The following is a 13,177-nucleotide window of genomic DNA, read 5'->3' as shown; positions in this document are numbered from 1 at the left end:
TATATGCATGGCATCAGTTGACTTCCCCTTATGATAGGGGAAATTAGTATAATTCCTCTTTCTATGTTTATTCTTGTTCTCAATTCACCAATTAATCACCACACTTAGATACAGAATTATTTACTCTTTTGTTAGCAACTTTAACCTCCTCTTTACCTTCCCTAAAATTAAAAATTACAATATTTCTATGTTATGGATTTTAAGTTTACATTTTATTCTGTAATCATATTTGCCACTGTTGTTTAACTTTACTTCTACAATTTAATAAACTGATCACTCCCTGTCCTTTGACCATGGCCTCTCCGTGCATGTTTTCATTGGTTGGAAACCATCCTATAGCAGATATTTAAAGATTCATGGGGGCCTGTGTTTCATTTACAGTATTCTATGATGCATATATAACACTATATTTATAATGTTACGGGCATTCATGGTTTGAAATTTTAAAAATTAATTCATTTTTTAGGTTACTAATTCAAAATTATTAGGAAAGAGAAATTGTACTTTTTGTTCCAATTAAGAAACAAGATAGTTTTTCACCAAGTGTTAAAATGTTAGGTATAAAGCAATTTCCCACAATTCTGGCAATTACTTCATAAAATACTAACTACGTAAAGGTTCTAATAGTATAAATGTCCAATGTATGAGGTTTTTACTGTTACTGTCATTATTTTACTATTACCGTTATATTGCCACTCCATTTGAGGATTGTTGTAACAAAGAAGTTACATTAGTATCGAAAGCTCTCCAACACATTGTCATTTTTCCTTTGTCTTTAGTAAACAGCTCACATACACAAGTCACTAATACCTTTATACAGATGACTGATATCTGCCACTTTGAACCTGAGATCCCCCTTATACTCTAGCTCAGCATTTTTTTCTTTATTTTTAAACTTGAAGTATAGTTGATTTACAATATTGTGTTAGTTTTAGGTATACAGCAAAGTGATTCAGTTATATATATACATATTTCAGATTATTTTCCATTATAGTTTATTATAAGATAATATTGTTCTCTGTGTAACAGTAAACAGTCCTACATTTCTAATTGCTCACTGAATGGTTAACATGGACATCGCTGAGCAACTCAAACTCACTTTCCTTTCCTCTTAAACCAGGTATTCTCCATGAGAGTTACTCTATACACTCTGTAGTCACCCTTGACTCCCCCTATTTCCAATGCCTTATCAGCTCTGCTCCTCCACTGTTCTCAGTCCCATCAGTTGTAGAGTCTCTCATGGTAGCTTCTCTCCTTTTCATTTTCATTGTTGTTATCCTACTTCTAGCCTTCATTTGACATACTGCAATAGCTTTTTACATATCTTTCTCCACTAATAGATTATACATTACTGGAAAATAATCTTCCCAAAGCCATGTTATAAGCAATTCAGGGTATATTTTACACCAAAGTTTCATGTTGGAAGAATTTACATACATAAAGACATTTATCCTCTTTCAGAATCCTTGTAATTTTTTTCCTGTAATTTGTGGGAAATAAGTTTTAAAAATGAAATTACATTGACAACATACTTAGAAATAGGGAATGAAATTTTATTGTGAATCCTTTCAATTTCAAAAAAATCCTTTTGTAAAGTGATAAGCACTTAATTATTTTATCTTTTATATGTGAGTTTTCATAATTCATCTTTGCTTAAAGTATGCATAAAATAGTGAGAATGAAGCAACTGGGAAGGAGATAATTGGAGACTTTGAAAGACTGACATTTGTAGAAACTGTTTATTAATGTTTATTAATAACAACCATGCCTAACTGACCTCCAGATTAAAATGAAAACTAAGAGCTTTCTTTGCTACTTCTAATATAGCAGTGGGTTGGGAATCTTTTTTATTTTTCCTTTATGATAGGAAATTATGATGTGTGAATATTATCTGAATGAATATCAAAATGTGTATTTCTCTAGAGAAAAGTGTTCTTTAAATAGTCTTCATTCAACATCTGTCACGGTACATGCTATACAAGATGAAAGGCAGTTGTAAAATTACAAGCTTTGCAATGACATTGTTGATTTAAATTCAGTTTTGCTATTAGTTGTATGACCTTAGATACATTTGAATTTTTCTAGCCTTAATTTAATTATTTGTAAAGTGGGAACAATATTACCTATCTTATCTCAGATAATGTGTTCAAATCTTACAGTATAGCGTCTGATAGGTAGTAGGTCAATAAATGAAACTAGAATGTTGATTTTTCCTTTGACATCAGTTACACTAGTAAAATACTAATTAACTTCATAACAAGTAGTGAATATATTAGTACTTTGCATTTTAAAAATACTGTAACATAATTATCCAATTTAATCAAATTCATCAAAGATTATATGTAATCAGATTTTAAATGTAATAATTTATTGACTAAAAGTTAATTTAGATACAGTGAAATGAGGTATGTGAATATGCTCCATAAACTTGGGGTATTATGTTCTGTGATGTAGGTTCAAATCCTAATTATACAATTTATTAACAATATAACCTCTGTTTCTGCTCTGAAATAGAAGACTGGGGATAGTGATAACCATCTTGGGGTTGCTAAGAAAATCAAATCAAATAATGTATGTGAAACAGCTTTGTATACCCTAAAGCATAATGCAGGACTAATTATTGTATTTTTCTTATTTTAACCATGACATTAATAGGATTTAATGCTACAACTTTAAGTCAGAATAAAGGAGAGGAAAATAAAGGTAATTAAATTAAATTTCAAAAAAGGAAAACAGTTTTGAAACAAGCAGAAAGTTCTTAAAGAAAAATTTATGAAAGCCTATTTAATAAGACCTTACTTATTTCAGAGTTAGAATCATGAATAAGTCTGTGACCACCACAAAAAATAAACTAAAGTGAATCATATTTCCTATAAATTTCCTAAATGGCAAGAATTCTATTCTTTTTGGTATTGGATTTTGTTGTTGTTGTTGTTAAACAGCATTAATTCTAAATGATACTAATATACAAAATAGGAAAAATAATTCCAGAAAAAACGATGCTCATTTACATGAGTACAGTCACAAAGGATCCATGTACGTGACTAGTCAATGTTTAAAAACATTTTCACAATTAAATAAACAAACAAAAATACTTTGGCGTGTAATGATTTATAAAACATAATTTTGTAAAATGATTGTTAACAAACAAAATGTTGAATGCTGCCAACAGAACTGTATGGTGATTTTTAAGAAAGCTTTTTTTGGAAAGCCATTAAACACTGCCATCTACAAAACTTGTTATTCATGGACTGGTTGGTTAAAATGTTCAGCCAAATGAATGCAACAAAACTTAAAATTGTTGGCTTTTGCCTACCGTACCAAGATCAGCCTTAAGATCTGTTGGCAGACTTAACTTTCTTGATCCTTTAACTGAAACAACAGAAAAAGGAAAAAGGCAGTTGTTAATATATAAAATTAAAGAGGAGTGTGAGGGAGCAGTATGTTTTACAGTAAAATTATTAAGATCCTGATGAACATTATACTTAGGGAGCATGTATGGAAGCAGAAATACCGTTCAGTGATAGTTTGTTGTCATTCAGTAGTAAATATTTAACATGCAAGCAGAAATATGAGAAAAGCAATTGTTCTTACAGTAAATAAGTAAATCTTTTACATAGTTTTTTTCACATGTGGCATGAGAAGTGATTTCTTATTTATTTTGGAAAGAACCCAAAATCAATTTCAGATAAATCTAACAGGTAAAGAAATACTGCAACAAATGTATAAGCTTATATCATAAATAACAATGATAAGGGTAAAAACCGATGTACTCTGTAAATATTTTTTTGAAATAGAATTCTATTATCGGTGTAATGTGATGTAGTTGAGTAAACTTTACCATGCCTATGGCAGATGAAATGCCTTCAGTACTGAATACTAAATGTTAAATTCAGTAGATAAGAAAAATCTGGAAAATAAAAAAATTTGAAAATAAATTTAATTGTATTATAAATCAAGCTGTTAGAAAATGAAAAAACCAAGAAAACTCCTATTATTTATTGAAAACTTGCCTCATTATCTGTTAATAAAAATTTTACATTGGGCATCGGTAAAATATTTAACTGGAATCTATGTTATCACATAAAGAAAGGCATTGGGGGAATCATGTTAAAATATTTTCTGTCAATACTTATATTAAGACTCAAAATGATACTACCAATTAATTTATACCTTGTAGTGAGTGATCTTCTTTACAACTATGAAAGTTATTTTAAAATAAAGATGGAAGATAATATAGCAGGAAGAACACTCAATTTAAAATCAGAAAACATGGCTCACAAATCTCTGAATTGTTAACACCTAGTTATAAAACTGAAAAATCCCTTCATCAATTTGCAGCTTAATCTTCTTATCTGTCAAATAATATTCTTGATACTATCTCTAATATTTCAGCTAGAATGATTGGAATACATCTTATATTTTATAAAACCTAACTATAATAGAAACCTAAATATTACTTTTTGTGAGTCATGAAATATTACTCATATCTTGATTTTTTTTCTTAACCATTTAAAAATTAAAAACCTGTTCTAATTCACAACTCATAACAAAACAGGTGGCAAGCTGGATTTGGCCTGTGGGTTGTAACTTGCTGACTACAATATGGCATGCTAAACAACTTACTAAAGGAAATCTAAGTATTATCATTCTAATAAAAACAATAGCAATAGGCAGTTGTCTCTATGAAAAGTCATTAAATAATTCTATTAAGGAGAAATCAGTAAATCAAATTACAGTAATTTGTGTTTAGAATTAGCAGCACAGATTGTATTTATATAAAAACATGGCAAACTAAATAAATATACGTGGTATTTGTGCTTCAGAAGAGGTTGCAAATAAAGTATATTTTGTAAATTGATACATAATTCAGATGGACTGAGGGAGTGGAATGTTTACTATTTAAAATCTTTCACTTAATTTTGAAAGTAGGAAGTAATTCTTTATAATGTAAGGATTTGTTCCATAATTTATCCTTTTAATTTTCTATTTTGTTTTAAAATAAGGTGTTGCAACATATCTATACAGTATTAATTACTTCAAAAATGGATTACAGAGATGCTTTCAAAAAGAGGGCAAACAGTCCCTTTCTATTAGCCTAATATCTAATTTACTGTGGCTCTCAGATCTGCTCCACTCTTGGGGATACGCTCTCCAATTTATCACCTGCCTTTTTGGCTTCCTATAGACAACTTTCTACCTGAAAATTGGGGGCCCCCTTACAGACCCTATCCTCAATTGTGTAATTCGGGGAGGAAAAGAGAATGATTAGATGGTGTGATTAATTGGTGAAGTTCTTTAATAACAATGTTAATAACAACTCTCCTGTTATTTATGCACAGAGTAATGTTCTCACTTGTCCAACCACTAGTAAACTACTCATCCTTCAAGACAGCTGAAAAATCACCATCTTTCTGAAGGCAGCTTCAAACTTAAGGCTTCATTTGGTGCCATTATCTTAACTTTTCATAGCATCTTGTGTACATCTCTTCTATAACACATTTTGTTATACTTGATTTTTTTTTTTACTCTACTACCAGCTAACATCCTGAAACTGAGTTCTCTAAAGACAGGGATTGTATCCCTAATGTCTAATCAATCTCTGTACAGCAGTACTTCCTAAGAGTCCACTGTCTTTTCAAGAGTGACATCACATATTTGATGCATAATGGGCTTATTCTCCCAAAAAATCTGTCATGCTGTGTATCTTCACACAGAATACTATCTTTAATCCTTCAACACCTTGAAAAACTACGTGTCTTGGCTCACAGTAATACAGAGAATAGTTCCATAGATGATCTGGCTATGGGGCAGGGAATATTGCTGCATCAAGTATTAGACTTACAACAGTTTGACTTCTTATGGTCCTAGTCCTGTTAGATTCTGGGAAAATTGTCAGTAAATTCTTGCTACTTTAATATGTTTTGGCTTACATTTTTGAAGATAAAAACAAAATTAAAAAGAAAAGAAAGAAAATTCATAACTGTGCACTAAAAAGGTGAATTTTATCCTAATGTAAATTATATGTCACTAAATCTGAGTTTAAGAAAACATAAAATTTGAAATAAAGTGTCCCCCACAGATAGGATTTAATCACTTACCTAATCACATCTATCACATTACTACTTACCTAGAAATTGTTAGGATGGCATGAGACCAAAGGTGACACAAATAAGTGACAGTATTAGCTGATGGCAAAATACATATTAATATTAATCTATAAATTCAGGCCTAAAGATCAGGTGATGGCCAAGCCCTACAATAGCACCAGATTGTAAATCTTTTCAAGACTATTCATCTCTACTCCTAGATTTTCTGCCTCCCCAAAACAGATTAGTTACAGTAATAAGGCAGGGTAGTCTGATGGTTTACCATAGCTTATACCAGAATGAGGTCATATGCTCAGCCCTAAATTTGAACAGAACTTCAGGCATTACAACAGGGTTTTGCCTGAGAGACTTCAGTATGTCTTGACTGTATTTTCTATCATCTGTATATTCATATGCCTTTTTTCTAATTCCTGATTCAATTCAAAGTCAATGAATAGTGCAGCCTGGCTCATCTGAGGAATGTTATATTGGCTTCAAGTAAGTTTTAGTCAGATCCTTGATTCCACATTTGAATCAAAATTTTAGGAACAGAGTGTACCCTGAATCAGTCTGAATATGGCTACTACTTTAATGGGAAATAACAAAATGCTAGGTTAGAAATTTCTAACTCAAAGCTTCTGATAAGTTGTTTGTTGATTAGGAACAACTGTATTGACTTTTTGATTTCATGAAGTATTTCTAGTTTGTTATGTCTAAGCTACAACTATTATTTGGAAATTTAGAATAGTCAGGGAGAACAAATTCAGTCTCTTTAGGCCATGGATGTTCATCACTGCTTTTATAATAACCGCTAATATATATTATTGAGAATCTATGTTCTGAACACTAGCACACAGTTAAGATTAAGAAACTTGGCTAACGTTATATTGGTAGAAAGTGGTAGGGTAAAATCAAATTTATCTTGACTCCAAAGTTATGTCCTTTCCGCTAAGAAACACAGTCTTCCTGATATAGAGATAACCACCTCTGTGGCCTAGATATTTTCTGTAAAATAAATAAATCTAACACTAAATTAAAATAAACAGTTATTTGGATTAAATGTTTGTAAAGTTTATCTATCTATTGATTAATTAACTGACTGGTTGGACTATAGTAGTAAACTTCATTTGTCTATCTTCCCTATACTACAAACGAAGATAGGACAGAGGTGTATACATACAGGTATAGTTAAACCACATACATACACAAACATTTTGTGGTCACCATGCCACGGTGGAGCAATGAAAGATCTACATGCTTCTAATTTTGTGGCCATTTCCCTCTCCTTTTTTTCAGAAATGGCTAAGATACAGGCAGGCAAAGAGGCATATTTCTTGGAATTGGCCCCAGCATACAAAAGTTTAATGTCATGACTCTACTTTTCTTGCCACCTTAAAATATGTATTACATTCCTATCTAGACAATGATAATGAATCAGTGACTTTTTGTTACTGTCATATGAACAAGTGTTAAATGATCATGAAACTTTTTTTCTGTTTTGTCTGTCTTGAATTATAAACTCCGAGAGAGAACTAGGTTATTCAACACACTTTTTTTTTTAAAGCACACAAAAGGAGGTCAAGTAATTTGGGGTCAGAGGACCTTCAAGTCTAAGAATTTGGGTTGGTTCTGACTAAGCCATGTCCTAGCAGAATAACCTTGGGCAAGTTATAGAATTATTTTTCCTAGTCATAATTCTCCACTCATATAAAATGAGAATTGTACCGACTTTACAGGATTGCTGTAGGGCTAAATATGATAATATACATGAAAAATACCTTGTTTGCATTCAAATACTCCACTAATGTTGATTACAATATTATAGCAAATAAGTCTTAATAAATTCAAAATTTGATAGTTTGGTGATTTTATAAACTATCAAAACTAAAAATTACTTTCAAAACCAGTTTTTCCTGGAAATTAAATGGTAAACTGTATTTCTGATGTTTCATGCAAAATATATATAAGCTTTTTTGAATCTCTTTGTTAAAACATTGTCTCTTTATAACTCAGCAATTTCTTACTTTCTCACTGCTTGGATGTCATATAATTTTGATTGTGATTATTTTTTGTAATTCCCATATTTCTTGTTACTATTTTATTAATGAAAATCAGGGGGGATGCTTAGGATTTACAACCAAATATAACTAAGTTGGGATTCTAGCTCCACTTATTTAAATACCCTAAGCTTCAGTTTTCTCCTCAGAAAAAGTCACAGTGGTGTTGTGTTACATAAGAAAAAAAGGAAACTACTGTCTGGAAAATTGTGGGTTACTATTATTTTTAGGTCCCTTGGTCACTGATTTTATTTGGGGTCTAGAACATTGGTAGGTAATACTTGTTAAAATTGTAAATCTAGTCATAACCATTCTTTAATGAATGCCTAATTTAAGAAAGCTGCGCAAACTGTGTCTGATTCTTATTTAGTCCCTATGAGCAGCATCAAATATTCAATGACTGCATAAAACGTGTAGGTCCTTTCTTTCTGCTCACTATTTTTGAGAACACTGCCCCTTTGAGGCAATTCTTTTGTGGAGTTTCCATGATCATCATCATTGTTTCTGATCATAGAAAATATTTAATTGTATTGTGAAGAATTATGGAGAATTTTTACAAAACCACTCTACTTTTTGGCCCTTAGTGTTTCTCTGAATTCTCTGTTGGGCACTCCATATTTTCTTATAGGCCTAATGAAATTATCAGTGTTTAGAGTGGAAAACACCACTATTAAAAATTTTGAACATTTAAAAATCCTTCACAAAAGCATTAGGAATTACTGCTCTATATATCTCATGAAGTTGGTGTCTATGGTTTTAACCATTGCTTCAGGCAAATTTTTCTCCATTCACAATGAGGGATCTATGTTTTCAGCACAACAAATAAGAATAAAACTTTTGAGACAAATTGTGAATTCTAGAAAATTGTGGCGATATGAATAACTTGTTTGTAAAAGAGATTTTCACTCTCATCTGGCAAGTGATGAACCTGATTCCTCTGTCTTGCAGCTGGTATTTCATTCCTATATAAGCCTGGTGCTGCCTGTCAATCATTTCTGTTCCAAATAACATACTACAAAAGTAGTCAAAACCTTCTTGTTTTGAAGCAATATGTTTGATTGCATGCACAGTCCTCTGAGTCTGCCTTGCTAAATACATACATACATACATACATACATACATACATACATACATACATAAATAAAATGACAGTGATGCTGTTTCCAGATCTGCTCTAACAATAGAAGAAACATAGGCAGAGGGCTAAAAGCAGGATGTCTGCTAAAAACCTATAGCAATCCTTATAATTTAACTATGAAATCTTGAAGGATGTATATATGAGATTGGGGAAAAAAGAAAGATATCTGCTAAAACCACATCTATTCAACACTGTTTTGGAAGTCCTAGCTAATTTCTTCCTTTAGAAAGAAGAAATAGAACTGTCATTTTAACAGGGAACATAATTGGATATATAGAAAATCTAAAAGAATTTACAAATTATTGAAATTAACTAAATTTATCAAGTTTTCTGGGATTAAACACTGTATTAAAAACTGTATAAAATAAGTAATTAATTAATTGTATTTTTATATTTAGCCACAAAAAAAGATAAAAAATTTACAACATAAAAATCCAATACAGAGGAATAAATCTAGTGAAAGATGTGCAAGACCTCTACAAAGCTAAAAACTTTAATTACTGAAAGTAGACACATAGACACTAAATGGAAAATTCATTATTGTTGAATATTAATTCTGACCAATTGATCTATAGATCCAATAAAACTGCAGTCACTATCCAAGTGTATGTTTTTTTGTGTGCAAACTGATAAATTTTTTTAAAAAGTTATATGGAAACACAAAAGACCTAAAATAACTATAATATTCTTGAAAGAAAACCACAAAAACAAAATTGGAGAACCTACACTGTCAGCCCTATATAAAGCTACAGCAGTTAGAGCAGTGTGGAACTGGATAAATGACAGATAAACATGGAAATGAAATAGAAAAAAGTCTAGAAACACACATATACATGGTAAAGTAGGCTAATTTGTGGCAGAAGTACCATTTTAGTGCATTGGGGGAAATGAGAGTTTTGTCATAAATGGACACCTAAATGAAAGTAATAAACTTTAACACTTTCCTCACAATAGACACAGAAATACATATCAAGTGGATCTTGAACTTAAAAGTGAAGGTAAAACAATATGGCTCCTAGAAGATAGGGAAATAGTTTTATGACCTTGGGGTGGACAAAGATTTTTTAAAGAACATAACACATAAAGCACTAATAATAAGAAAATATTGATAAATTGAATTATATTAGCATTAAAAACTTCTGTTTATCAAAGATCACCTTTAAGAAAGTAAAAGGTGAGGCACAGAATGGGAAAAATATTTTGTACTGTATACATGCAACAAAAAGACGTCTATGTATGTATCTACATACATACACAGAATTCCTTATAGTGAAAGAAAAAGTTGGCAACATAGTAACAATGAGTAAAAGACTTGAATATCTTATAAAAGAGAATGTTAAAAATAGCCAATAAACATAAAAGTTCATCAAAATCATTAGACATCCGGGATATGTAATTCATTTTAATTCCACAATGAGATAGCATTATGTACACCCCAGAATGACTGAGACTGGGGGGAAAAAACATTGGCAAGTATCTGTAACAAACAGAACTTTTATACACTGTTAATGGAAGTGAAATTGGTGCAAGCAATTTTTATTTCTAATTTTTTTAAATTTTTAGCAGAGGAGGTAATTAGGTTTATTTATTTTAAATTGGAGATATTGGGGATTGAACCCAGGACCTTCTACCTCCTAAGCAGGCACTCTACCACTGAACTGTACCCTCCCCACAAGCACTTTAGGAAACGCAATAGCATTTACTGAAGCTGAATATATGCATACCCTATGACCGCAAAACTCCACTCCCAGACACATGTAACACAGAAATGAGTTTATATTTGTATTAAAATTGTACAAGACTAGTTTTGTACCAGTCTAACAGCTTTACTTATAATAGCCCCCAACTGAAAACCACCTAAATGTTCAGTAATAATAGAGTCCAAAATCCACAAAACTAACATTATGATAAAAGTCAGAATCATAGGTAAGTTTGTGAGGGTTAGTGGATGAAAGGGGCATAAGGGAGGTGTCTGGGGTTCTAGTAACATTTCATATTTTGATCTGGATATGTTTACATGGAATATTCACTTGGGAAAACTAGTCTACCTTAACTCTTAAGAATTATGCACTTTGAGATTTATATATTATACCTCAGTTAAAAAACAATTTGCCCCAAAAGAGGTAAGCCAAGGTATACAAAAGAATTACAAATAAGTAAAGCAAGAGTTGTGGTATTAACAACTAGGGTGAATTCAGGTGAAGGACACAACAGAAATGAACAATGGTGATTAATGGTAAAGAATGCACTTTTTGTGGATATATTTTTGAATATTTATACATAAATATTTAAAAAAATAAACAGCAGACACAAGGAAAAATAGAAATATGCTATTAATACAATATTTTAATTCACCTTTTCCACATCTTTGACAAGTCATTAAAATATAAGTACGGACATGTATGACTTAAATAACATAATTAATAAGGTAACACTTAAAGCTAACTGATGCCACACATTTACATTAAATAACTCTTGGGCCAAAGAAATATAAACTAATTGTCTACTATATAGAAAATGTTAATGCAATCATAATTTATCAAAAGTTATATGTTTAATGCATATTCAAAGGAAAATTTAGCCTTGTTAACTCACATCAGTATGTAAGAAATTATAAATGAATTAAGCATCTACCACAAAAAGTTAGAAAGGGAAAAATAAAATGAAGGAAAGAGGAGGAAATGAAGATAAAAGCAGAAATAAGTAAAAAAACCAAAAAAATTCAATAAAATCATTGTTTGGGTTTAAATAAACAGCAAAATAGATCAAATATTAGCCTAATTAAAGAAAGATAAACTCTCAATCTTTGCATATGTACACTGTATTTTCAGAAATTTTCCTAATGAATTTTTTGTCTTTTCCAAGAAAGTACAAATATACAAAATAAGTAACTATAAAGGATAAATGACTTGACAGGGGAATTTTTACCAAAACGTAAAAAAAAGTAGATAACCAATAGTATTTAAATTGTTAAGCATAAAGAAGTCCTTAAAAGATCAAGGTCTGATTATAAAAAAACTTCACTAAGACAAGATATACTATAAGCAAAGTTAAAAGTTAAATTGAGAAAAATATTTGGATCTCATGTCACAAAGGGAAAATCTTCTCAACTTATGAAGGGGATTAATTATTATGAAAAGAACAAACAACACTATAGAAAATGCACAAAGTATAAGACTAGATGATTTACAAAAAATTATTTAAAGAGCTCTTAAATATATGAAAAGGTATTCAATTCACTTATAATGTGCTTATAATTTGTGAAAGATAAATTGAAACTGCACTGACATATCCCTTTTATCAAACAGACTTTCAAAAAAAAATAATAACCAGTATTTGCATATTATTGCAGGAAGAAGAGAAAACTGTTGTAAACCCCAAGGAGAGCAATGGGGAGTATTATGATTAGACAAAGTGTATACTCTTTGACCCAGCAACTCCGATTTTAGGAATTTAGATATACCTGTTAGATACCTGCATACATTTAAAGTGAGGAATGTACCAAGGTTAGTCACTGTAGCATTTTTGTTTGACACAGGCAGTAGGATGGTACTAAACTAAATGTCCTTTCATTGGTGAAATAAATTATAATACATGCATGCAAATTAATATCATATATAAGAATGAGAAAATACCTTATGCAATGGAAAGCAAGATACACTGTAAAGTGAAACAAACGAAGTATAATGAAATGCATACAATATACTACTTTTGTATAAAACAGAAAACAAAAAAGAACATGATATGCAAAATGAAATCGAAGAGGGAGAAACGGAAAACACAGACACCCGTTAGAGTATTTTCGTGATATTCTAGGTATAGTGTAACACCTAAATTAGAATGATGCCAGAGGAAATGCAAAAGAAAGGGTAAATGTATGAGAACATGTCTAA

General features: G+C 30.8%; 1 protein-coding gene across 3 annotated transcripts in view; it reads right to left on the bottom strand.

Annotated features, from left to right (window-relative positions):
• STXBP5L (syntaxin binding protein 5L) overlaps positions 1-13,177 on the bottom strand; it is a 290,135-nt gene that overhangs the window by 50,232 nt on the left and 226,726 nt on the right. The gene's annotated exons all lie outside the window — the stretch shown is intronic.

Source organism: Camelus bactrianus, chromosome 1 (assembly GCF_048773025.1).
Source record: "Camelus bactrianus isolate YW-2024 breed Bactrian camel chromosome 1, ASM4877302v1, whole genome shotgun sequence".
Taxonomy (NCBI): domain Eukaryota; kingdom Metazoa; phylum Chordata; class Mammalia; order Artiodactyla; family Camelidae; genus Camelus; species Camelus bactrianus.
Note: the sequence above shows the minus strand (reverse complement) of the source record. Positions and strands in the feature narration are given on the sequence as shown.